This window comes from Puma concolor, chromosome F2, assembly GCF_028749965.1.
Source record: "Puma concolor isolate L17-30 chromosome F2, mPumCon1.1.hap2, whole genome shotgun sequence".
NCBI lineage: Eukaryota > Metazoa > Chordata > Mammalia > Carnivora > Felidae > Puma > Puma concolor.
Window position 1 is genome coordinate 1925425 of NC_141684.1, and position 25961 is coordinate 1951385.

Sequence of the window (25961 nt, forward strand, 5' to 3'; positions counted from 1 at the left end):
CCCAGACCCCTGGCCCCACCAGGAGGTCTCACCGTCTCCAGCCGTCCCTGGGGTGGGGTCTGGTCCGGGCACCCCAGGACGCAGCCCAGCCTGGCAGGTGGGTGCACAGATGTACTGATCCTCATTCCCGATGGCAGACTGAGCCCTGACTCTGAGCACAGAGGGCAGTAGATACATGACTCCACACCAAGGTTTCCCAAAAGGTGGCCGTGGACACTTGGGGGTTGATGGGGTTGACATGCCGGGGGTGGGTCCCGTGGGTCCTCATAGCCCAGAAGTCTGAGATCCACCCGGGGGGAGAATACGGGCTGGGCCTAGGTCAGAAGCTCGACCCCCACTCTTGCCCCGAGCCTCCCAGCCCATCCCCATCAGCCTGGGGGTCATTTCTCCCTGCCTGCCCTGTCCCAGCAGGGCCTCCGCTGGGCGATCCTGTGTGCTGGATGGGTCCCCGCAGTGCACACTCCATGGTGACACTGACGTGCCCCAACGCTTAAAGGCAACACCCCCATAAGGTGCCTCACTTCCTAGCGCCCCTCCCTGAACTGTGACACGTGACTGGCTCCGGCCGATGGAGCGCCAGCCCATGGGGTCGGGCCCTCAAGGATCCCCAGACTTTCCCCCCTGCTTCATAAAGATGACGCCAGGCAAAATCTGGGGCTGGCAGGCCACCGACGGATGGGCCTGGGTCCCATGTGACCGTGTGACAGAGACTCTCCCGGGATGCAGCCACCCCATGGAGGGGGAAGGAGACCAGGGCGTGCACGCCAGGGAGCGGGGAGTGTGAGGGGCACGGAGGCACCTGTGAGCCTGTGTCTGTGTGCAAGTGCGCGTGTGTGGGCCATGGGCCTGGCATCCGCCTGGGGGCGGGGACGGGGTCCCTCCACCTTGTCCTCCCCTCACACTCCCAGAGAGGACACGGGGCTGAGGGCAGGCCCCAGCAAGGACACAGGCACTGCCTCAGGACAGCCGGCCCCTCCCAAGCAGACTGACAGCAAAGAGGAGAACGAGATAGGATGTGACGCAGACCCCCCCCCCCACCCCGCATCCCTGCATCCCTCCCCACCTAGATGCCAGAGCAGGGTTTCCAGGGCCTGGGGCCGCCCAGTAGATGGGCAGCGCTGGCTCGGGGCCAGTGGGGCCTCCTCCGCAGGCCTCCCTCCCCACAGGCAGAGTCCAGGCTCCTCCAGCAGGCTAGGCTGTCACCAGGGCGACGGGGGGAGCCCCGCTTAGGGCTCAGGTGATGACGTGGGGGCTGCCTTGGCTTCTTTCCTCCCGTGTCGGCCGCCGCAGGGAGGGCACCTGAGCGCAGTGCGGGGCCTGGGCCTGGGGCGCCCGCACCTAAGTGTGCCGCAGCAGGGGACAGGGCTGGGGGCCAGCTCGCAGGCAGCGTGGGAGGGCCTTGGATCCACCTCTGTGCAGGACGAGCCCACCTGCCCACGCACAGGAGGTGCCCTCTGCCTTGGGGCGGGCCAAAGGGCACACAGGCGGGACCTGAGCCGGGACGCGTGGCCGTGGGCCGGGCCTTCCCCGCCTGGGCCTCACTATTCCTGTGGGTTTATTGGAAGTTGGGTCGTGGAAGCCTGGGGGCCTCAGTCGGTTGGGAACCTGACTCAATTTCAGCTCAGGTCATGATCCCAGGGTTGTGGCCTCCGTGCTGAGCCTGGAGCCTCCTGGAGACTCTCTCTCTCTCTCTCTCTCTCTCTCTCTCTCTCTCTCTCCCTCTGCCCCTCTCCCCCACTCTCATGCTCTCTCTGTCTCTCAAATAAAAACAGAAAGAAAGAAAAGAAAGCAAGAGAAAGAAAGAAAGAGAGAGAGAGAGTTGGGTCAAACATCGGGGCTGTTAAGCCCGACTCTGGAGCTGCAACCGGCAGCTGAGATCCTTCCGAAGGCAGGTGTGACCACGTCTGTCATGGGCATCGAAGCCCGAAGGGGCTGTTTCCGGCCAAAGAAGCCCCAACCCAGGCCGGGCCGAGGCCTTCTCCCGGTCCACCTGGCTGTCCCTCCAGCCTCATCCTGAGCATGTCCCTGTCCACCCCGCCTGCCCCGCCCCTCCGCCCCCCTGCCACGCCCCTCCACCTCACCTGCCCCCCTGCATCCCACCTGCCCCGCCCCTCCACCCCTGCCCCGCCCCTCCACGCCTGCCCTGCCCCTCCACCCCGCCTGCCCCGCCCCTCCACCCCCCTGCCCCCCCTCCACCCCCTGCCCCGCCCCTCCACCCCCCTGCCCCGCCCCTCCACCCCACCTGCCCCACCCCTCCATCCCACGTGCCCCTCCTCTCCATCCCCCCTGCCCCGCCCCTCCACCTCACCTGCCCCCTCCATCCCACCTGCCCCCACCCCTCCACCCCTGCCCCGCCCCTCCACGCCTGCCCTGCCCCTCTACCCCGCCTGCCCCGCCCCTCCACCCCGCCTGCCCCGCCCCTCCACCCCCTGCCCCGCCCCTCCACCTCACCTGCCCCCCTCCATCCCACATGCCCCCGCCCCTCCACCCCGCCCCGCCCCTCCACGCCTGCCCTGCCCCTCCACCCCGCCTGCCCCGCCCCTCCACCCCCCCTGCCCCGCCCCTCCACCCTGCCTGCCCCACCCCTCCACCCCACCTGCCCCGCCCCTCCACCCCCCTGCCCCGCCCCTCCATCCCCCTGCCCCACCCCTCCATCCCACGTGCCCCTCCTCTCCATCCCCCCTGCCCCGCCCCTCCACCCCACCTGCCCTGCCCCTCCTCTCCATCCCCCCTGCCCCACCCCTCCACCTCACCTGCCCCCCCTCCATCCCACCTGCCCCGCCCCTCCACCCCTGCCCTGCCCCTCCATGACTGCCCCGCCCCTCCACCCCACCTGCCCCGCCTCCACCCCACCTGCCCGCCCCTCCATCCCACGTGCCCCTCCTCTCCATCCCCCCTGCCCCGCCCCTCCACCTCACCTGCCCCCCATCCCACCTGCCCCACCCCTCCCACCTCACCTGGCCCGCCCCTCCATCCTGCCTGCCCCTCCTCTCCATCTACCCTGCCCTGCCCCTCCACCCCGCCTGCCCCCCCTCCACCCCGCCTGCCCCCCCTCCATCCCACCTGCCCCGCCCCTCCACCCCGCCTGCCCCCCCTCCACCCCGCCTGCCCCCCCTCCATCCCACCTGCCCCGCCCCTCCACCCCGCCTGCCCTGCCTCTCTCCCTTTCTGAGCCAGGCTCTTCTTTGCTCTCTAAGTCCCTTCCGGATATGTCCTCTGTCTGGGACACCCTCTCCCTTTGGACCATGTCATCCTGGGGGAGGACTCCTGCCTTTCCCGAGGTGAGTGTGACCAGCCGCCTCAGTGTCCCCAAATCCCTCTGCATATGGAGTCGCTGTTGTGGGACTGGTGGGACTGTGGGGTGGAGCTTGGGGGGGTCACCTCTTGTTTGTCCGTCCCCGAAGCTCCACTGCCATTGGGAGAGACGGGACCCAAGGCCTGCCCAGGTGCCGGGGAAAGTTGGAGGAAGGGAGGGGAGGAGAGGAGGGGCCGGGGCCCATGGGGGACGGACACCAGCACCGGAGGCCGTGAGGGGCGGCCTGTAAACACACGCTAGTATTTGGTGGAGCAGACACTTGGCGAGAACGGTGCCCCCTGAGGGCCCAGTCTGGAGCTGGTGTCTGGGGCCTGCCTTCCTCTGCCTCCCACAGCCTCGCCCCTCCCCGCATTCTGAACAGAGGCAGGCAGCAGTCCACCCCGCGCCAGGCTGGGATCTCCCAAAGGAGCGGAGGCAGTTCTGTGTTCATTTGTATGTTGTTTGCGTTCTACTCAAAGGTGGAACCATTCTCGTAGCTCCCGGCCTTGGCGTCTGGAACCGTGGATCTCCCGAGACCCGTCAACGTGTGGTTGCTGGTGGCCGGCCGAGAGGGGAGCACGACAGGGACTGAACTTCACATGGTGATACTTTAGAAGTCACGTGACACCTTCAACGATTTCCAGTTATTTCGCTGTCAAAACAACATCGAAAGGTAGTGAGGGCAGGGGGCATAATTTCCTCCTTAAAGGTGGGGAAACGGAGGCTCAGAGATAGCAAGTCAATGTGCAAGGTCACGTGGCAAGTGAGTAACTTGGCAAGGATCTGGGAGCGCCAATCCTCTCTGCTCTTCTCTACCCTCCGCCCATCCCCATTTGACTTATTTAGTCCTCTGCCAAGCACCTAATGGGGGAAGATCATGGGTCTGCCCGGTTTGGAAGGACTCAGGGAGCCAAGAACAAGGACCTGTGTGGCCCTTTCCTCAATGCCTCCAACACCAGCGGCCGGCTTATTCGATGCCTGTGTCCTCTGCCTCTGGTTGGTCCACTGTCCCCTTTTGCAGTGTGCAGCGCTGGGAGGGGGTGGGCTCCCTCTCAATGGTCTCCCTACATCCTGTTCTCCCAGGCGGCCCCTTCGAGGCTGTGCCTCCGTCTCCCAGCGCTCGGGTGGTGTGGCCTGGCGCGTCCTGATTTCTGCACGTATCCCACGCTGAGCTGAGGGGAGGGCTGAGGGGCTTCCTTACTTGACCAGTGTCTGATGAGTGGAGGCCTAAATGAGTCCAGATGTGAAGATGGGAAGGCAAGGGGAAGAGTCCCACAGACCCTGAAGAGCCCTCTTGCTCCGTCGCCTCCCTCCTGCCCCTGCCCCTGCCCACTGCCAAGTCCTGGGCACCTGCTACTGCCCCCGTCTGCCCTCGCACCAGAGCCCGGTTCTGCAGGGCCTCCGGGGCCCCGTCTGCCCCATGTTCCCTGCTGGGCTGTGGATCCCACCTGGTCTAGTCCCGGGCGTGCAGGCACGTGCACACACACACACACACACACACACACAGAACCTGTGGACACCGACAGCCACTGACACCCATGTAATCGCACACGCTCCCGTGCACACACAAGCAGCACGCAGGACCCAGATCACACAGCCGGGCAGGGTGGAGCCGGTCCGAGCACCTGTCCTCCTGGACCCTGGATCGTGCTTACCCTGCCCCGCCCCACTTGGCCTTCAATGCCACCTGAGCCTCGGCAGGGGCCCCAGGTGGGGGTCGCCTGGACCCCCCTACCCCAGGAGCCGGCGTCGTCCTCTGTGACACGGAGCCACGCCCATGGCACAGCTCCGTGCGTCCTCTTCCACGCTCTGGCGCCCCGTCAGGGACAGGCCGCAATCTTCCATCCGTTCTCCTGTCCCGGCCCCAAGCCCAGAGCCCCCGGGCATCGCCTACAGTAGATGAGGTGTCGTGTCCACCACACCCGAGCAGTGGCCAGCACGTGCAGGAAGGCTTGCGGGCTCCCTCCACATCAGGCTGCACGGAACGTCCTCCTGGTGACCTCTTAGGTGTGGGGCGGGGGGGGGGGGGGGGGCTCGAAACACGCTCACAGGTCAAAGGGCGGGCACACCTTGCTGTCCATCATGGATGCTCGTCGGGGGTGCTGGTCCCACCTGGGGGCCGAGGATGAGCATCTTGCGGTCTCCTGGTGTCTGTCCCCGTCCCTCATGTATCCCCCCTGGCCTTGGAGACTGACGGGGAAAGGGACTCGGGACCCGGGGCGGGGAGGCTGGGACAGGTCGGTGAGTCCCATTCCAGGCAGGAGTGCTGGCAGATGTCCCGCCCAGAGGCCCTGGAGGGGCAGGAAGGCCGGGTTCAGGCCTCCACTGTGAGCACCAGTGGGGGTGGCAGCCAAGCCCAGACCAGAGACCCTGAGGCCTGGCGGCGGTCTTCGCTCCCGTGGTCTCCAGCCCTGAGCAACACTGAGCCTTCCGGATGCCAGAACCCCATCCCCCAACACACCGCCTTCTCAATCCCTGGACTCAGAATGTCCTCCTGGCCAGCCAGACACACACTTGGGTAAGCGAATGAGCCGGAGGCCGAGTGGACGGATGAATGGACAAGCCTGCCGGACTTCCCTTAGGAGCAATATGCACAGTACTTTGGGCACGTGACGGTCGCTTCCGGTCAACGGGCTACAGGAGATCTCTGGGCGAGTGGAGGCCCGGGGTCTCCCCAGGTGGGGCCGGGGACACGGGCGGGCTCTTGCCTCCTGTGCTCCGGCACCCTTGGCTCAAGGACCCGGGGACTGGCAGGTGCAGCCCTTACCTCTGGGGCCTGGCCCGGCCTGGAGCGCTGCGGGCAGGGGAGAGAGCAGAACAGCAGATTCCAGTTCGGCGGCAAGGATGGGGTTGTGGGAGCGGTCGGTGGTCTCCAGGGAGGTGACAAGGGCCTCCGGGTGGTCTGAGAGGAGCCTGGCAAAGGGGATGAAGGGTTGGAAAGCGGTACCAGGAAGAAGCAACATTCACCTGGCTGGGGGGCTCCACCCCTCACCTGCGGGCAAGCCCTCCCTTAGTACCTGACGGGCCCCTGGAGAGCCTCCCACCACCCCGGCTCCGGCTGAGGGTTTGGGCCCCCGATGCCGATGCTCGCAGCCAGGAGCTTCCTGCGGGGTTCCGCGGTGGCGTGAGGTGGGCCCTCTGCGGGAACGGACGCCGCTGGGGCCGGGGAAGCGCCCGGCCGCGCCGGGCCTCCTCCCGGGGCTCTCCCCGCACACCGCTGGCAGGACGGGCGGGAGGCTGGTGCGCCCGGTGGCCTGGAGTGTGACTCAGCCAGAGCTGCGTGCCAGCGAGTGGCAGAGCGTTGCCTGCCAGATTAAATTAGGCGCCTCAAAATTAAAAATACATATTTATTTTAACCGGTCGGGGTGTTCGGAGAGAGATGAAAGGGCGGGGAGACGAAATATTACAAATTAGATAATTAAGGCAGCGGAGAGGAGAGCGTGTGGAATGGGAACCAGGAGGGTGAATCGCGAATCCCCACGCCGTGCCAATTTAGAGGAGAAAAAAGAGTGAGGCGCGCAGGAGAAAAAACAAACAGGCCACAGAACCGAAACGCAGCCCAGAGGGTTCCCTCAGTGCTGGTTCAGGGAGTTAGCGGAGGGGAGCGGCGGCCAGCAAGGTGGGCCCGGGGCCAGGGGCGGCGCCGCGGCTGTCGGGGGGGGGGGGGGGTCACCTGGTGCCTGGCACAGGGAGAGCCCACGGTGGTGCAGGGAGGGTGCGTGGCGGGCGGCGGCCGGGCCGCAGTGGTGTCTGGGGTGTGTCTGGAGAAGGCAGGGTTGGCCACAGACCCGCGCCGTGTGCCCCCCGTCCCTGCTGCCGTGATGCGTGACATCACAGCACTGAGGACGTTGGTGGTGGCGCTGGGCTGGCGGGGTGGAGCACTGGTCAGAGGAGGATGACGCGGCATTAAGGGGACAGGGATGTGGCCGTGCTGATGGTTTAGGTGGCTTCTGGGGGGCCGGGGTGATGCTGATGTCAGACCAGTGGTGGGGGCACCTAGTACCTTCTGCCGGGTGGGGCCAGCTCAGAGCCCAGCCGGGCCCCCAAGAGTCATCACCCTACTGCTCTGCTGCCTGTGTTCCCTGAGGTCGTGTCCTGCAGACAGAATAGTCCCCAAGGGCCAGAGGTGGGTGGGAACACGGCAGGTGGGCAGTGTCCCTGGTGGGGTTGGGGTAACGCGTGCAATGGAGTGGGTGCCGGCCGGGTCCCCACGTGAAGGGGCTGCCTGTCCAGCTCCCACCCCGGCTGGCCCAGAGTCCCACTCCTAGGATGGGGGGGGTGGGGGCCTGGGGCACGCCCCCCATTGGTGTCTATGGAGACAGCTCTCTGGGACCGTGTGTGTGTGCGCGTGTGTGCGTGTGTGTGTGTAAGGAAGTGATGGCCTTGGCACACATCCACTCCCACCCACACCCCCAGAACCACACGCCGGTGTGCATGGCACAGTCCAGGGTGGGACAGGCAGGCGATGTGGGTCACAAATGGGGCCACGGCTGTGGGACTTGTCCCTCCTGGGCTGACCTCCTTAGGGCCCATATTTAGAGGGTGTGAAGGACAGCTGTTCCCCAAACCCCGAGAAGGTGGGGAGGCCGCTTCCCAGTGCGTGAAGGAGCAAAGACGCAAGGATTTCTCTCCCTGTCCCCCCTCCCCGGGTCGGAACAGGAGTCAGACAGACAGGCCTTTGGAGCCCAGAGCCGATCAGACGGTGCTGGAGACTCTCCCTCACCCTTAGCCGCACAGCCCCCGCCTGCAGCGCCCCAGGGTCGGACTGTCAGGACCAGGAGCGGAGGCTGGTTTCCTGCCAGGGGAGGGGCTTGGCTCACGGGCACCCCCCCCCCCCCCCCCAGCCCCCGCCGGCTCTCGCTGAGGTCCCCTGGGACCTGGGGAGCAGTGGCCTGTTCCCTCCCAGAGCCAGGATGCGGACGGGGCGGCCACATCAGGGTGACTCTGGGGCTCTGACACACCGACTCGGCACCTCTGGAGCCTCGTTTTAGAAATCCAGGGAGCGGGCGGTTCCCCAGGACCAGGCAAGGGGGGACCGCGGCCCTCCTGACCCAAGGCTTTCTGCATACCAGCTAGCCCCGTCCCTTTCTGCCTTCCTCAGAGGCCCGGGAGGGAAGGGGACGCCCATTCCACAGATGAGTTACCTGTAAAGGGGGCTCTGGCCCGAGCTCTGATGTCGTACGGACCAGCGGACACAGAGCTGGATTCCCGGGCCTCTGCCCGTGGCCGTAGCCGTGTCCCCGTCTGATCGGAGAGCCTTAGCTCTGCCACAGTGGGGGCCGGAGAGTTAGTGGTGGGGGCGCCCCTCAGGTGTGACTGGGCCCCAGCTCACCTGGCTCTCCCTGCCCCCAGGGCCTCAGTCACTGCTGAATCTGGAGGGGGAACGTGTGTGTTAGCAGGTGCCTCTGTGTGCAACACGTGTGTGTGTGTGTGCACATGGGTGTGCACACATGCATCACGTACACACAGGAGTGCACACAGACATGCACACGCACACTCACACCACACACGTGCGCACCCCACACTCACGCTTGGGCGTGGATGCAGGTGTGAGGGCAGAGCACAAACGTGGCTAGCCCGCACGCGTGGACACGTATGAACACACGAGGGATGTGCAGGCCCCACAGTATGAGGGCACAGGTACCTGTGCTTGTCACACGTGTGTGCGCATGCCTGACACGTGCCTGTGGCCGGCGGAGAATGGAGTGGCAAATCCCCGTGGCCTCGAAAAGTCCGGGTGGCGTGTGAAATAAACCTCCCAGATTGTGTAAAGGTCATGCTGTGCTTTTCACAGCTCGGAGGAAGGTGTGGGGAGCTACCTGTGAATTTTAAATTGGGCCAAGTGGAGACTGGCAAAGTGTCCGGGGCTTGGCAACCGCGGGTGGCCAGGCTCTTGGCCCTAGAATGGCTGTGGGGCTGGGGGCCGTGGCTTCTCCCTGTCTGTGGGACTGGCCGGAGTGTGGCCAGCCCCTATGCCCTAGCCCCCCGACACCCGTATGGAATGTTCTTACCCCCTCCCCTCCAGTGCTCCTCCTCCTACAGGAAGCCTTCTGTGTGTTCCCCAGGCTTCTTTCCCTTGTCAGGACTCTCCTCGCGTAGGAGGACTGAGCCGTATGCCTCTCTCACAGCACGTGTGTCCCCCACAGTAGTTTTTGGGAAGCTTCATTGGCCTGTGACAGAAAATGCCACCCGGGCCTGCCTAAACCATAACGGGGATGGATTGGTTCATGTAAACGAGAAGTCTGAACTTTGTGGGTTTCAGGTCAAGTGCGATCGGGGCTCCAGCTTCCCACGTATTCTGTTGGTCAGAACTTAGACCACGCTGCAAGGCAGGCTGGGAAGTGAGGCATTTATTCGGGCAGATTCTCACCCAGCAAGACACCCAGGCTTCCATTCTTGTGGAAGAGGGGCAGTAGGTAATGGGGCCCGGGCCAAATGGCTACAGACACCACCTCCTGGGAGCCCCCCCCCCCCCCCACGCCGGGACATCCCAGCACAGGGCCTGGCAGTCCAGGCTCAGCTGGCAGCCGGGACTCAGTGCCCACGGGCAAGCAGAGTGGCGCCTTGCTCCAAGAGCAGCAGACGGGGCAGCGGGCGAGTCAGGCACTGTGCTTCCCCTAGGTCACCACACCCTGGTGGGGAGACAAGCCTTAGAGCAAGGCAGCCGTAGCAAGGGACACGGGAGAGAGCCAGACAGAGCTGAGGACGGGCTTTCTTCCAACGCTTCGGGCAGGGAGAAGGCAGGGCAGGGCAGGCCAAGGCAGAGAGGACCCCACGGGTGGCAGTGGGGTACACGATCCAGCGGCCGCCCTACAGCGGCCACGCAGAGGTGCGCTGTGCGGCCGAGGAGATGGGGGGCCTGCCGCCCGGAGAGCGGAGAAGCGAGTGCCCGTGCCCGGCCGGTGTCAACGGGCTGGAGGTGGCATGTGACTGGCAGAGAGGGCCCCGGGCTCCCGGCCTCCCCACCCTCCCCACCCTCCCCACCCGCCCCTGCTGCCTGCTTCCTGCCCTCCTCGCCTCACCCGGATCCTCAGAGCCATGAGGGCTGTCCTCCCGGGCCATCCGGGGAGCCCGCGTGTCACGTGCTTAGCTCACAAGCCCTCCCCCGCTTGGCAGGAGGGTCTCAGCACAGCCGACTCTGACGGCTACCGGAGGGCCGGTTGGCAGGCAGGTGCCCACGTCCGGGCCCCCACCCCAGAGGCCCTCAGGTGCCGAGCCCCCATCCCGGCATCCCCCACACTGGGGGCTGTGCGGAGGCCTCGCGGGCTTTCTGCACGGGTTTCCTGCCCCCGCCCAGCACAGCGGCTGCCCAGGCTCCACGATGCCCTTTGACGGTGGGCAGAGGTGGTGCGGACCCGACCTGAGGACGAGGCAGAAGCAACAGAGGTCAGCTGTGTGCCGGGAGGGTGGCTGCTGGCTTCGGCCCGTCCTGCTTTCAAATCCCGGTCCCTCCTGCACCTGGGCTGCCCTGGGGCTGGGCGTCTGTGCCTGTCGCGTGGGGCCAGCATCTCCACCGGCAGAGGCCAGCACACTCGAGGCGCCCAGGGAACCCCAATCTGCTTGGAGAGCAGCCAGTCCGACGAGGAGGGGGTCCCCCGCCCTTGGAGAGCCCCTGGGGGAGGCAGAACACCCAGAGAGAGGAGGAGGGAGGCGGAGGCCGGGAGGCCACAGGTGCAAATAGAGGAGGGGGCGGAGGAGACGCTTGGGGCCAAGCGTCACCCTTGGCCATGATGTCACCTCGAGAAGGACGCGGGGGCCCAGCCAGGGCGCGGCCACCTGCACCCCATATGCTCCCACCAGGAGTGGTCCCGAAGCCTTGTGTCCCTGGGGTTGAGGCTTTATCCTCGACAATTAAAGATAATAGATTAACCCGTGGAATTCTAGGAGTTTTGACATGTTTTTGTATTTGCGAATCTGCCATCACAGTCCATGTACGGAACGACACCATCAGCCCACACACTTGGTGGGGCCGAGAGTCGCCAACGCTAGGCACACAGGGGGCAGCGGTGCTGGGAACCAAGCCAGAAGGAGACGGCCCGGGCAGGCGGGCGGGCAGCCCCAGAGGCGGCTGCGTGGGGTGGGGGGAGGGGGCCCCCCGGCCAAGCGTGAATTGGTTCGCTCCACACTTGCCAACCCTCTAGACATTTGACTTCGGGTACGGACCTGCTCAAAGAGGCAGGGAGGAGAAAAGACAGGTGTTTGCAGTCGCGCCTACCGCGACCCCAGCCTCTGGCCACCACTCCTGTGACCTCTGTCGTAATCGTCGCATCCTTTCCAGGACGTCCTGTGGGTGGGCTCGCGAGGCTCACAGCCCCCGGGGGCTGGCTTCTCGGACCTGAGATGCAGCTGTGTCGTTGGGTCGACCAGCAGCTTGTTTCCCTTCCGGCTGGGGACTATTCCGGGGCGTGGGGCTGCCCCAGGTGGCTTTGCCATCCTGCACGGAAGCGTGCTGGTCGGTTTTCAACTCGGGGCTCGCACAGACAAAGACACCGTGCACGCTTGTGGGCTGTTTGTTGCACGTGGGTAAATGCCTCGGGCGGATACCTGCTTGCCAGAAGGACGTCGGGGCCTGTGCACACCTGTGTGCAACTCGGGCAGCAGCCGCCAAGCTGTTGTGCAGAGTGGGGGTCCGTGCGTGCTCCCGCCAGCAGGGCCGGCAGCGAGAATCCCTGTCGCCCACTCTCTCGCTGGCACCTTTAGTTCAGCTGCTCTAACGGGTGTGAGGTGGAAACCCGTAGGGTCTGGGTCGGCATTTCCCTGGGGACTAACGATGTTGCGTGCGCGCTTTCTTATCACCCAACGCCCTCGTGGGGGGGTGTCTCTTCTTTCGCCCTTTTCCTTAACTCTTTATTTCAGAACCATGACAGGCTCATGGGGACTGGCACAGGTCCCGTGGGTTTCCTGCCTCTGGGAGCATCTCTTTTTGTCCTCCGATCCCGAAGGATACTTTAGCTGGACACAGAACTCTGGGCCCCAGCTCTGAACGCATTGCCTCACTCACCTTTGGACGCCACGGTTTCCCACGAGGCATCCAAAGCCTTCGGATGACTTTTCTCATAAGCGATCTGTGATGCTTCTCTGTCCCCCTTCGAGGGCTTGTTGTCTATCGCTAGTTGTTCGTTTGAATCTGATGCGCCCAAGGATGAACGTTTTGGTTTGTTGACCTTGGATCTGTAGGTGTGTGCATTTTACTAAATGTGGGACAATGTCAGTCACCCTTTCTTCACATTTTTTTCTGCATCAGACTCCTCCCCATCTCCTTCCGGGACCCCACGTTCGTGAACATTAGGTCCCGGAGGTTCTGTTTCTGTTCCTGTGCTGTTTGTGCCCCTGGTCGTTCCGTCCCGTCTGTTCAGCTTTGAACTTAAACCATGAGTACTTGTTTTGGTTGTATCTTTCACTTCTCATGTTTCCTTCTGGTTCCTCTTTATATGTGCTCTCTCTCTCCCTCTCTCTCTCTCTTTTTTTTTTTTTGCTCAGCCTTTCTGTATTTCTGCTTGTTTCAAGAGCGTTTGCTCTTACCTATTGAAACACTTTTTATGACAGCAGCTTTTCCGTCTTTGTTTGCTAATCTTCACATCTGTGTTATCTTGAGTTGGCTTCTGTTTGTTGTTTTGTGCCGTACAGAACGCAAGTTGTGACTCTCCCGTCTCTTCATTTGCCAAGCCGTTTGGATCGTGTCCTGGAAACTCTGAAGATTGTATTAGAAGGCTCTGGCTCTGCTCTAAGTCGTGTGAAGGTGTAGACACTTTCACTCGCGGAGGCAACAGGCCAGCTGGGTGCAGGCTGCAAGTTCCAACCGGCCTTCAGGGGTCGCGGTTCCTCCTACCAGTCAGTGTGGACAGGCTGTCGGTGCTGTTCCCATCTGCCCCATGCGGGCCTCCGTGGCCGCTGTGGGACTGGCTGTGTCCGCCCCGCGGCCGCCTCTCACCGTGGGTGGTGCACCGTTTAGGGGCCACGCATATTCGGCTTGGGTTTGTCCTCACCAACCAGAAAGGACTATACGCGGTTACTTTCTCCGGCCCCTTCTCTGTGTTCCCTGGGTATCTGCCCTTTCCTGGGACCCTCCCTTTGGTCTTCCCGTCTAAAGGTGGGGATTCTCATTAGGACGCTCTGTGTTCACTGCCTGCCTCTGTGCCTACATCTGGGGCCACGTTGGATGAGGACAGATTGGAAAAGCGTGGGTCCGTCTCACGTTCTTGGGGGCACAGGTCCTGATCCGAGAGGGACTTTTCTCCTCTTGCATTCACGCCGGGTGCCCGCAGACCCACTGCTGCCATGCCAGCCACCGCAGGTGCTCCTGGGGCCGGGTGTGGGGACAGCAGAGAAGGAAAATCAAGCAAGGAATGTCTCCCACTCTCCGTGATAGGAGTCCTCTTTGTTGTTCTGGGAACCAGAACTGGAGGGGTTTTCTCTGAGCTCTGGCTGGGCACCAACACCCACCCTAGACTTGAGGACACCAGAGGGGTGACCCGAGGGTTGACACCAGTGACCTGAGGGTTCCTTCGAGTTGCAGTCACCGGCTGACGCTGACTTTCCAGAGTGCTGATACGGCTGTTCCCTGCGCTCTGTCTGGGTGTTGTAGCCACGTTCGGTGGGAGGGGGCAGTGAGTTCTCTGTACCACCGAGAACCTGAACCCCAGGTACTTTTAACACAGACCCCCTCCTCCCCATGGTCTCAACCCCAGGGGTGCCTACCTATTTCCAAGTGGGAGGAGAAGGCACAAGGGGGTGGGGGTTCCCCGAGTCACCGTCTGTCTTTCCAACAGTGAGGAGTCACAGACCCTCCTGTCTAAGCCTGACCTGTCAAGCCAAGGCATCACCCCGTGTGTGGAAGGTGGGGGCAAAGCTAACCAGGCCTAATGACAAGGCAGGCCGTGGGTGGGCCTTCACCCTCCGAAGCCGTCACTGACCATGCGGCCTGCGCACTGCTCCCGGATCATTCCTGAGTTCAGATGGGTTCTTGTCTGACCTGAAGATTCTTTGACTCTCTGATAAAGTGAAATGTTCTCTCCTTGCACTGCTCAGACTAAACGTCCCTCCCTGACCCTTCAGAAAAACCTTTATCTTCTCGCTGGATGCGGCCCGTGGTCTGATAGATGTTTGTCCCAAAGCTTCTCATCCTTTCCCGTCATCAGTTGGGCGGGAAAGCCAATCATCTGTGAGACCAAGTGCGGCCTCGGGGGGACGAGGAGCCCGTGACATGGCGGCGGGCCCCCCAGCGAGTGTGGAACGGGCGGGGATTGCACGGTGACGTGGTGCAGCAGAAGGGACACGGGTGGCACCGTGGCACTGAGGGTGGTGGCGATGGAGGTGCTGGTGACCCCGCGGTGATGGTAGGGGTCAGGGGTGGCAGCCAGGCGGAGATGTGAAGTTGCTGTGAACGTTCGGACCCACCCGACATCGGGCACCCCCCCCCCCCCACCACCACCACCACCTACCTGCCTTCTGGTGCAGCCCATCCCGACATCGGGCAGTGGCCGAGTCAGGCATGTGGGGACTGGATGGGATGCCGGCCCAAAGCCCACAGGGGCGCGGGCGCCAGGCTAGCCTTCCAGTCCCCTGGCAACTGTGAGCCCCCTCTAGACTCTGGCCACCCCGCCAGGGCCCGGGTCCGCCAGTGACACCCCTTCACTGTCCGCGGCGGGTGACAGAGGAGGGCAGCAGGGAGCTGAGGTCCCAGCATGGGGTCCTGGCCAGGGGCCGCCCTGCCGTGAGCCTTACGCTCTGATTCCTGCCATGCCTCAGCCGTCCTGTGAAGATGTCTCACACGCAACCACAGAGAAGCCAAGGTTTCTGCACAGCCCAGGCAGGGGTGACGTGGGCAGCAGACCCAGGCAGCCCGGCCCAGGGGCCTCACGAGGCAGGGCTGCAGCCACGTGGTCAGTCTGGGAGGAGGACAGGAAGAACGTGCCGGGCGGGACCGTCCCGGCAGAGGCCAGTGGCCAGCTCCGAGGGGTCCGCGGGTGGGGGCCTGGGGACACGAGTGGAGGGGCCCGTCCTCCCACTCTTGCGCTCTGACGGGTGGGGGATGCTGACCAGCTGGAGCCCCTCCAGGACGGGAAGCAGTGTGCGAAGGGTCCGGACACCAGCGAGGCCAGGGGCCGCGTCCCCTTTGCCGTGTGAAGGGCGGGAGTGCACACCTGTGCTGGAGTTCGTGGGGACCCGGGACGCTGGGGAGGATGCACGAGGGACAAGTGCGACAGGCCCCAGAAAGGCCAGGCTGCCCTGGGTCCTTGCGGGGGGGCCCAGCAGGTGAGCCTGGGTGCTAGTGGAGAGGGTGGGGGGAGGGGAGGTCAGGGCTCACAGAAGGGCGCTGGAAGACTGGATGGGGGGTCTGGCCGTGGGGATGGGGGCGGGAGGACCGGCCAAAGCCAGGACTGGGGTGGGGGCAGGGCGAGCGGGGGGGGGGGCGGGCACAGTGAGTCCTCGCCGGCCTCCCCTTGGAAGGAACGACTTTGGATTTCAGGACGGAAGAAGCACAGTTTCAGGTGGTCCCGCTCTTGGTGTGGAGCATTTCTGGGAATCAAAAGCTCCAGTCAAGGCACCAGACTCTCCCACCAGGTTTGGGGAGGGGGTCATCGGGGAGGGCCTGGGAGGGTGGCCGGGTCCAGGACCCCGAGGACCCATCCTGCAGAGCCATGGGCATTTCACGACGTTTTCCGGGGCAGCCCAGCCCCCCAGAGACCCTTCCGACGGCCTAGTGTGGCTCTGTGGGTGGGGCCCCTGTGCCCAGGGGAAGGGTGGAAGGTGGTCTGCTGAGATCTCCCAGCCCCAAAATGGAGGCCCAGAGAGGCCCACAAAGCTGCTGGACAGTGGGTGATATGAACCCCTGGAGCAGGGGCAGGGCCGGGAGAGCAGAGTGTCTGCGAGAGAGGTGTCCCGGGGACGGCCCGGGGGGTGGCCAGCCCGCCACACCCACACAGCACGGCCTGAGCAGCCTCCCTGCCTGGGCGCCCACGGGAGGCCTCCTGCCTCTGCTGCCCCAGCCCCCCGCCCTCGCACCCGTGTCCTCACTGCCCTCTGGCCCGCGAACGCCCAGGCCTCCTTGACCCCGTTTCAAGGCGGCCTGCCCCTTCTGCACCTCCCAGCCTGTTCTCACCCCCGAGTGTGGCCAACACCGCTCAGAGCCGCGGGCACACCTCTACACAGCCGAGGTGGCTGGGCTGTCCTCACCAGCCCTCCCACCGCCGCCCCCCCAAACCCCCTGCAGCCGGACGCCGGGGGCTGGCAGGGGCCTGGCCCCTGGAATCAGGCCCAGGCCCCTCAGTGGCCTGAGTCCTGGCAGGTCCCCAGCAGTGGGGCAGCAGAGAGGTCTGTCCCGCTGTCTTAGGGCTGTCAGCCACTCCCCTTCTCAGAGCCTCCGCCTCCCCGTGTCTAATATCCACTTCATGGACTGCAGGTTCCAGAAGACTCTGCCCGGGTGGCTGGGCAAAGGGGCACCCAGGGACCCAAGTCAGAGAGAGCCGTTGGCCCACAAGGGAGCGGGGGGCAGGCAGGGCTGAGTGAGGGAGAGCTCGGGGTCAGCTACCGGGCACCCTGGTTTCTGCCAACAGAGGGATGTCTGTGTTGGCCAGCAGCTTTGGGGGGTAGATGGCAGGCGTGGTGCTGGGGGGGCCTGCACGGGAGCGAGGCAGGCAGGAGTCCCCTCCACGGCGAGCTGACGTGCTGGTGGGCTGGGTACGGCCCAGATGACACCGGGCCTGGTGCCGCTCTCTGCCCGAGCCAACCTGGCTTCCCCTGGGATCCTCCTCCACCCGGCGGGGGCGGTGGGGGGGGGGGCCAACTTGCAGTGGCCACGGGCCCTTGTGCAGGGCCTCATTGTGGGGCCCGGGTCAGCTGATGGAGGGGCCACCCCTGCCCCTCCCTGGGGGACAGGGACCCCGGCCCTGCCCCCTGGAGCCAGCGGTGGTGGGCTGTGATGGCCGGAGATGACCTTCGGGGACACAGCAGCTGGTGTCCCGAGCTCCTGGTGGCTCGCACAGCCCTGAGCCACGTCCAGTATCCTCAGTGCACCTGGCGGCCCTTCAGCGTCCCCAGCCTCCCCACTGGCAAGGTGTCTCCCGATTCACAGAGCTTCACGGCCAGGCCGGTGGGGCTCCGAACTCAGAGGGAAAGAAAACCCAATAAACTCCCATACGTTCCTGGCAGGATACTGCTTCAGGCCCGGGTGGATCTAGGAGCCCGGGGGGTCCCGCACACACCCCATCTTGCTCCTCAGCTCTCAGACGAGCTCCCGCCTGCGGCACAGAAGCCGGTGACTTCACAGCAGAAAAGGCTGGGGGGGCCTGACTGGGAGCGGGGAGCATCAGGAACGGGGTCCACAGGAAAGAGGGATTCAGCCAGGACGCAGACCCTGAGACTGAGATTTGCCTGCTGGGACTTTCCTAGGGAAAGCTGCTGGGAACATGTGGCAGGGGGGAGGGAGGGAGAGGCTGCCGCGTCCCCGAGGCCTCAGCTGGCTGACAGGAGCAGGGATGGCCCTGAGGAGCTGTCCCAAGCAGGGACAAGGGTGCGGGCCTCTGCAGCGCACATCAGCCAGTCCTGGGTGTGGGCCGCCCCACGGACGGCGAGCGAGTGAACGCCGGTCAGCCAGGGTCAGTCCCACAGACGGAGGTGGCACACGAGTGGCAGGGAGCCGGCTCCCTTGGCCTGAAGGGGAATCTGGGGTGTCCACGGAGGCCACTGCAGGCTGTACAGCCAGGGAAGGGGACAGGCTTGGTGGCAAAGCACCTGCTTCTGAGGCTTCCCCACGTGAGGCGAGGGTCTCCCGGGTGACAAGGCTCCAGTGGGGGGTGGGATGTAGCTGGGGGGGGGGGGACTGCCCTCTTTGGAGGACAGGGATGGGGAGACCCAGACAGCGAGGGGCCACAGGGTTCCCATCACGTGTGGAGCACTGTCCCTGCCGCGAAGCACTCAGGACAGTCTGTGGTGCAGAGGGATCCAGACCACAGGACGCCTGATGGGGACACTTTCAAGTATACATAGGTTCCCAGATGGGACCTGAGTACTGGTCCTGCCTGGAGATCAGGACACATGCTAAACCCCAACCCCTAGCACATTCTGACCCTGGTCACACCCTGAGGCCTGACCCTGGTCATATGCTGACCCAGACCCTGGTCCCAGGCTGAGCCCTACGACACTGGATATGCACTAACGCAGCCTTTGGCCCCACGGAGGCCTGGGTGGGAGAAGCAGAGGGCAGGAGCGGTGCGAACCCTGCTTCAGGTCGTTCACGTGAGCCCACTGACATCCACCAACACGTCCGCTCGTCACCCTGCGCCCCTGCCTGTCCCCTGCAGGCCCCGCCTCCAAGCAGGAACGGCGAGACCACACTGTGCTGTGCTCTGCGGTAACTCCCAAGACCGCACTCACTTTATTTTTATCCCCATCAAGCCCTATAAATACAACAGTGATCACCAAACACAGGCAATGCGCCCAACACCTCCCAGCCCAGCACTGGCCCACGGTCACCAGGGGACGCCAGCGGCAGTACACCTGCATGGCCAGGGACGGGGCAGGGACAGGTGCGTGAGGCTCTCGAGGACAGACCTCATCTCCGCTCCGTCTTGGACGGCCCAGCACTCCCCTTTCTTCCCAGTTATGGTGCGAAATACAAAGAGCTGCGTGCCAGCCTCTGCGTACGTCACAGCCACGTGGCTGGTGCCAGGCACCCATTTCCCCGGGAGGAACTGAGGCTCAGAGAGGCAGAGGGACTTGCTCTCAGAGTCACAGAGCAAGGAAGAGCAGCAGCCAGGTCTGGACCGGGACAAGGCTCCGGGGTGCCTCCGGGAGCCACATCTCGCGGGGCGTGGCTGGGCCGTGGAACAGAGTGGTGCCCAGTGGCCCAGGGGAGCTTGGATCCCCCGGCTGTGGTCATCACAGCGCTGCCGCTGCTGGGAGCCCCGCCCGGCTCTGCCCGGCCAGCCCCTCGGCCTGGAGTCCTGCCCGCAGCCCCCTTCCCTGCCACCATGAGCCCGATCAACCCACACTAGGATCTTCAAAATGGAGGCTCCCTTCCTCCCGAGGCCCCACCCCTGCCTGCGCAGGGCCCAGAGACCCCCTGCACTTACCTTGGACGGACCCATCTGGGACCCTGGTGGTCAACGGCAGGTAGCTGCAGCCCCGTGTGCTCCAGCCTTTTCCCTGCGGAGGGGCCGAGGGAGCGGCTCACCTGGGTCTAGCCCAGATCACCTTTCTCTCGGCCTCCACGACCTCCAGGGGGCCAGAGAAGCTGTCCATCCTGGTGCCCACTCAGGCCCCACGAGGTCTGGAGGTGAAGGAGCGCAGGGCCCGTCAGCCCCAGAGCAGAAGCCCCTGGTGGTACGTCAAGTCCCCCCGGCCTGCTGTTCGTCAGAGCCCGCAGCCTGGCCAAGGGGCAGGTATCTGGGACAGAGGAGGGACAGCTAGGGGCTCTGGCTGGGAGGGCACTGATGGAGCGTGGGCAGCAGTGAGGACCCAGGGGTGTGGGAGAGACAGTGGGGCGAAGGCAGGGTCCCCAGCTCCGAGGACCTGTCCTGCCACCACAGCTGGGACAGGATGAGCTTGCCTGGGGGCCAGGAGCTCAGGGCCAAGGCCTTGGGAGGCCGCATCCTCCCTCTGGGCCTCAGCCTCCCTTGGAATAGTCCAGACCATCTCCAAGACCCCTTCAGCTCAGTCACACGAAGCCCATCATTCATTCCCTCACTTGGTTATTCGTTCGACAAACACCAAGAAAAGCAGCCATGTGCCAGTCGCTGCCGACAAGTAGCTGACTGTTCGGGGGGGGGCAGACGGTGCTGTGGGTGTCGTGGGAGAGGTAAGCTTGGAGGAGGCCCCACACGCAGGCCGAGGAGCAGAGGCGAGAGTGTGGGGAGGGTAGCCTCGCAGGCTGGAGGAAGTCACCTTCCAGGCAGAGGTACCAGGCTGGGTGGAGACCAGGGGTGCGGGCAGAGGTGGCGGTCGTGGGCTCGGGGCAGCGTCCGGAAGGGTCTGGGACGCCAGGCAGGGAGCTTGGATGTGACCCCGGTGTGACGGGTGGTCCAGGAGAGGAACACCCACCACCCTCCCCCAGATCAGACCAGGCGCATGAGCCAGGCAGAATAGAAGCCCTGCCTGGGCAGGGCCTGGGGCCAGGGGCTCCTCTTCCTGCCCTCCCTGGACCCCGTCAACAACCCCAAGAAGTGGGGCTCGTGGGTGCTTTCTGCCCACACACACGGCGCTGTCGTGAGGTTTGGTGGCATGCTGGTGGCGGGGGGGTGGGGGGGGGAAGCCTCCGGAGGCACAAAGTGTTGTGATTTTGCAAACTGCTATTCTCTGTGATTTTTACCTTCGCTCATTAGCATCTCATTACCATGTTTCCGCGCAACAACGGTGGGGGCTGGGGGCTCGGGCTCCTGGGGTGGGGTGGGGGGGAGCATACTGAAGTCAATTCTTTGCTCTGTGAGTGTCTGGGACTGTGTTTGTGAGCCCGGAAAGGGGGAAGGGAGGTGGGGGCTGGGGCAACCCCCGAGCGCTATGTTTGAAATAGGAGTTTGGGCAGAAACAGACACAGGAGGTGGATGCGGCAGCCTTCTGCACTGCAGCATCCATGTTAGACTCACGCTGTTCCTGCCTGACAAACTCCTACTCACCCTTCAGCACCCAGCCCAAATGCCCCTTCTCTGGGAAACCTTTCCGACACCCTGGGAAGGGCGTGCTGTTTCCTCAAACAACCTAACGATGACCTTATGGCTCAGCAGGGGATTCTCCGGTCCGGTCTGTCCCCTCTGCTCCTCTGAGATGCTCTGAGGGTGCCGTCCGCATGTTCTCATGTGCCAAAGGCCAGGGGGCCAGGTGCTGGGCTGAGGGCTCCTAAAAGCTTCCCTGGCACCGACCCCCTCAAGCCTTCCGTTAACGCCACGGAGTTGGAAACACTGTGGCCTGTGCCGCTCGCACGCGTGAGGAGGCGGCTGGCTCGGGGCAGGTGTCTGACTGCGGCCCTCCGGGCAGGCACGTGGTGGAACCAGGGGTCGAGCCACACACCCCAGGGCAGGTGCCACGGGGAGGCGGGAGGCTGGGGCTGCTGGCGGGCTGTGGCCAGTGGGCCGGCGGCTCAGCCGGAGGGAGAAGAAGGGCAGCGGGGGGGGGGTGGGGGGAGGTGGACCCCACCTGCCCCTAAACGGATACTCGTTACCAGGAGGATGTGTCGTGTTTGCAGAGCACCTCGGAAGAAACCACAGCGGGTTGCAGGCTGTAGGTAGGTTAGTTCCGGTGTGAGCGTCCCCGGGCCCCCGCCCCTCACTCGTGGGAAGTTCTGCGGCCAGGCCTGTCGTTCCAGCTTTGCCCTGAGAGAACTCCCCCTGAGCCCCCCCCCACCCCCAGGAGCCCGAAGCCCAGTCTGGGGGAGGGCCCCCCATGCAAAGTGGAGGGGGCCCCCCCCGGGGCTTGCACACCCCTGCCGCCTACTTCTCTTGCCCCCGATTTTCAAGCCCCCCACTCTCTCTGGTGAAACTGCTGTGCTTACCGAGTCCCTGGGAGACGGTGGCGGCCTGATGCACCTGCCCCCAAACCCGCAGGTGCGGCCTGGGCTCAGAAAGGTGAAAGCCTGGGTCCTGCAGAGGGCGGTGCCCTTGCCTCTGTCCACCTCCTGCAACCCAACCTTTGTCGCCCCGAAATCAGTCACCCCCAAGAAAGCCAATTGCCCGTCCCCTCCCTCCTGTGGCCGGTGCGTCAGCACGAGGCCCGGAGAGGCTGAGCCCTGCCTCTGCTCAGGGTCCTGTGTCTGGGGGCCACCGGGAGCCACCGCACCACCAGCAGGCTGGGAACTGTGCCGCTTCCAGGGGGACAGAGATGAGCGTCCGACGTGTCCCGGCCACGGCGCCTCTCCTACCCCCTCCCGTGCCTACCTCCTGCTCACGCCTTCCCACCACGAGCTGTCGCTGGCCGCCTGGGTGTCGGGCCAAGGTCCCTGGTGCCACCCTATGGGGGCCGGGGTCTACCGCACAAACAGGTGCCGGTGTGAGAAGGCTGAGCTGTGTGCCACCGACCGTGAAGAGAGGGAGTGGCAGGGCCATGTCCACAGTCTGTGTGTCTGCTGTGGCCGGGGTGACGCGGCCCCGTGTGCCCCCTCCCACCTGGGGGATGTGCAGCAGAAACGGTGGTGGAGGGCCGGGGTTCTGGAGTCGGCGGTGGCTGCAGGGGTCAGGACGCGGGCACAGAGGAGCGTGTGACAGCCCTACGGGGACGTCCCCAGGCTCCTCGCCTACCTCAGGACACCCGCAGCCCCCTCCCGGAATCGCTACCCCTCAAGCCTTCCCTATGCCAGCCTCTCTGTTGGGGGGGGCCTCTTGCTCCCCGAGACCCCCGTTCTGCTCCCGCATGGCCACCACTCGGGTTCCCAGTGCCCATTTGTGGCTGCCAGACTGTGAGCGCCGTGTCAGAGGCCGTGTCCTGACGGCGACTGCTAGGGGAGCCACCCCCCGCCTCGTATTAGGCACAAGGGCTCCGAGGGCAGCTGGGAACCGAGGCCCCAGGATGAGGGCACCTCCTAGCCTCCCGTGCCGCAACAAGGGAGCCGGCTCTGGCCAAGGGGGTGGGGACCGGGGAGGTGTCCTCACAAGGGCAGGACTGGGGTGGGAGCGTGCCTATACGCCTCTCCAGGGTCCCGTTCTTCCTGCAGGCTGGAGAGCAGCCATGACGGCCGCAAGGCAGAAGATCTTATCTGAGGGTCACAGGAGCGACCCGATTAAAGGAATCTGGGGTCCTGGTGACCATGAGGTCACCTTTGCAGCCCTATTGCCTGCCTGGACTCGGGTGTGCAACATCAGAAGCAAACACCGATTTTGTCTCAGCCGACGTTATTGGGGCTTTCTGTCCTTAGCAACTGAATCTAATTGTATGGTATCCCCAGGGCCTGGCATGTTGCCTTGACATTGGAAGCAAAGATTGTTGAATGAATGAGTGACGGAGAGCAGGGTAAGATTTGGCGAGAGAGGAGGGAGCGCACTGCCAGGTGGCGAGCCCGGGGTGTGGAGACGCCCCCTCCCTTGGGGACGGAGCGTGCGTGGGCTCTGCCGTTCCCAGGAGGGGTGGCAAACCCGTCCTTCACTGAAGATGCGACTGGCGGAGACAACACTCACGGTTTGCTTTTGCTTTTTTCTCTGCCACTCCTTCTTGGCGTCAAATACCTTGGGAGGCTGTTACAAGTCTCACGCCGGAGTCGAGCTCCTAGGAGCCCAGGGCTGTGACGAGAGCGGTCTCAAACGCTTGCCACGTGCTGGGCCCCTGCCACACCTTCCCCGCGTGTGCCCCTCTCCACGTGTCCCCTGCACAGGAGCCTCGGCACCCCCGCGCTCCCGGATCCGCCCAGCCCTCTACGTCGCCCGCGCTTGGGCCGGCCTCACTGAGTTACACGGGGGACACCGCGCGAAAAGGGAGACCGGCAGGTACAGCTCACGTGCTCACTCATGCCCTCGGCGCTGCCCTTGAGGCCACCCCGTGCGCCAGGCCGTCCTCTGTGTGCTGTTGTGCAAGCCTCCCCTCAGGGGACCCCTCCTGCTGTGGGCAGGACAACACCTACCAGGGTGATGGTTCCATCCTGAGGCGCACAGGGGTTGTTATCTGCTGGGAACGGTGTCATCAGCAGCACGAAGGAAGCAGGGACCTGTTTCTCCCGTCATGATGAGTCTGGGGGCGCACTTGGGGCAGAGGCTCCCCGTCCTCGGCTTGGGACCCATCTTCTTCCTCCCGGAATAGCTGCTGTCCTCCGCACATTGCCCACACTCTGGGCTGGGACAGAAGAGGGCAGGACAGTCAGATGAGCTGGCCGGCCTCCTCCGTCCCTTCTGGAGGGGCCTGAAGACTACTGTGCCTTCTCCCATCATCCCCCCGTCAGGACGGTCACATGGCCAGCTCTAGCTGCCAGTGACGCTGGGCACATTCCCGCCCTGAACAAAACTGGAGTTCTGTCGGTAAGGGACAACTGGAGACTGGGCCACAGCGAGTCAGGTGCTCACGAGACTTGATGGATGGACAAATGAGGGCTACGGGAGCAGTGTGGACCTGCAAACCTTGTGGTCTGGGCAGGGGTGAGGGAGCCAGGCTCCAGAGCATGGAGAGCAAGGGTGGGGGCGGGTGGCTCACTGCAGACCCCACGCTGACAGTGTTTGACCCGGAGATCCAGCATAACCATGGAGAAGTCTGTGTTGCTCCTGAAGCCAGAGCAAGCATTTCCAGGGCGGCTTTAGTGGGAGCTGCACGGAGGCTCCTTCTGGAGACCCTCCACCCATCCCTAACCTTGTGGCTTACACCCCTGCTGAGGCCTAAAGGGAAGATCCACACGGGGGTGGGGGGACCTCTGAGCTAAGCCAATCCCTGCTCTCAGGTAACAACCCTCCCTGCAGAAGCCGATGCCCGTCACTTGTCCTGTGGGCCATAGAGTTCAGCCCAGTGGTTGGCCTCACACTCCAGCAGAGCCAAAGTGTCCGGCTTTCAGGCGGGCATCTGTCTCGGGAGACCTCTCTCTGGAAGCACCTAAGCTGTGGTCAGCAGTCACCATCATGGCCTCTGCAGGGCAAGGGACTGGCTTCCTTTGCATTCCAGCTGCCCCGGGGGCAGGGTACGAGCTCTGACGGAAGTCGGGCTGGCCTGTGAAATGGGCACAGGCCATCGGCCCCAAGGCTGTGGTGAGCACACGAGGCCCAGCCCCGGCACAGGCTGATCTGAGCCAACGTTGTGCTGGCCTGCTCTTGTCGCCTCTTCCTCCCCACCCGTGCACGCAACACACAAGCACACACACGTACCACACACAATCATCCCCCTGCTCCCATCCGAGCATACCCGCTGCACACCCTTGTGTTCACACTCGTGTCGTGCACACGCATTTGCCCAGTGTCCATGTGCACGCCCTTGCACTTGTGTGCTGTGCATACACGTACCCAGGACTTGTTCACACACACATCTGTGCCCAAACTGAAGATCCCGTAATGTCACGGGCATCAGGGAGCAGGGCGATCCAGGAGTCCTGGCGGACAGGAGGCGGCCCGCGCCCAACCCCTGCACGGAGATGCTTGGCCGTGTGGGGACAACCCTGCCCACACCCCTCCAGGCCTGATCACCAGCAGTTGTTAGGACGCTGCCTTGGACCTGGGCCGAGGAGGCAGGGCTGGTACGGAGGCGGGAAGGACCCAGCCCCAGCGGCGGCTCAGGGCTCGCCTGCGGGCAGGCAGGCTCAGGCACAGGGCATGCGGGCCGGAGGGCACACAGCCACCGGTCCAGCTCTTCAGGGGGCGCAGGCAGCGTGCAGGAGGGAGCCCGACCCCACGAAGGTCTCTAGAGGGCCAAGTGCTGCTCCTGGGCAGAGGCCCCGGGGGGCTGCCACCCGGGGCGAAGGCCTCTGAGGCCGAGGGCTGGGCTCGCCTTGTCCAAGCTCACTTTCATCCTCACCCTCCTCACCCCCGCCCGCCTTGGTTCCACGGATGGGAGACCGAGGCTCGGGGGTGACAGAGCACCTGCCACCTCAAGGGGCTGGGGAAGGGACTGAGCGTTTCCGGGGACCCTCGTGGGCCATCGAGGACCACGGCCTCGACGCCAGCCAGGAGCTCCAGTCAGAGAAGGCTTTCTGGCCCAGCCGGCCGCCGTCTCTGGCCGTTTCCGGTCGTCCACGCGGGGCAGTTTGGGACTTGTAGTCCTGAGGCGCACGCCGTCC

At 64.5% G+C, this 25961-nt stretch overlaps 1 long non-coding RNA gene across 1 annotated transcript; it reads right to left on the minus strand.

Moving 5' to 3' along the window:
- Window positions 1–3209: 3209 nt before the first annotated feature.
- Window positions 3210–25882, minus strand: LOC147571788 (uncharacterized). The gene is made up of 5 exons (XR_015246786.1): window positions 25192–25882; window positions 23835–24043; window positions 23395–23496; window positions 6063–6208; window positions 3210–3947 (listed from the first exon to the last, which is right to left on the minus strand). It is a non-coding gene; the product is annotated as an uncharacterized LOC147571788 (long non-coding RNA).
- Between the last annotated feature and the right edge of the window lie 79 nt (window positions 25883–25961).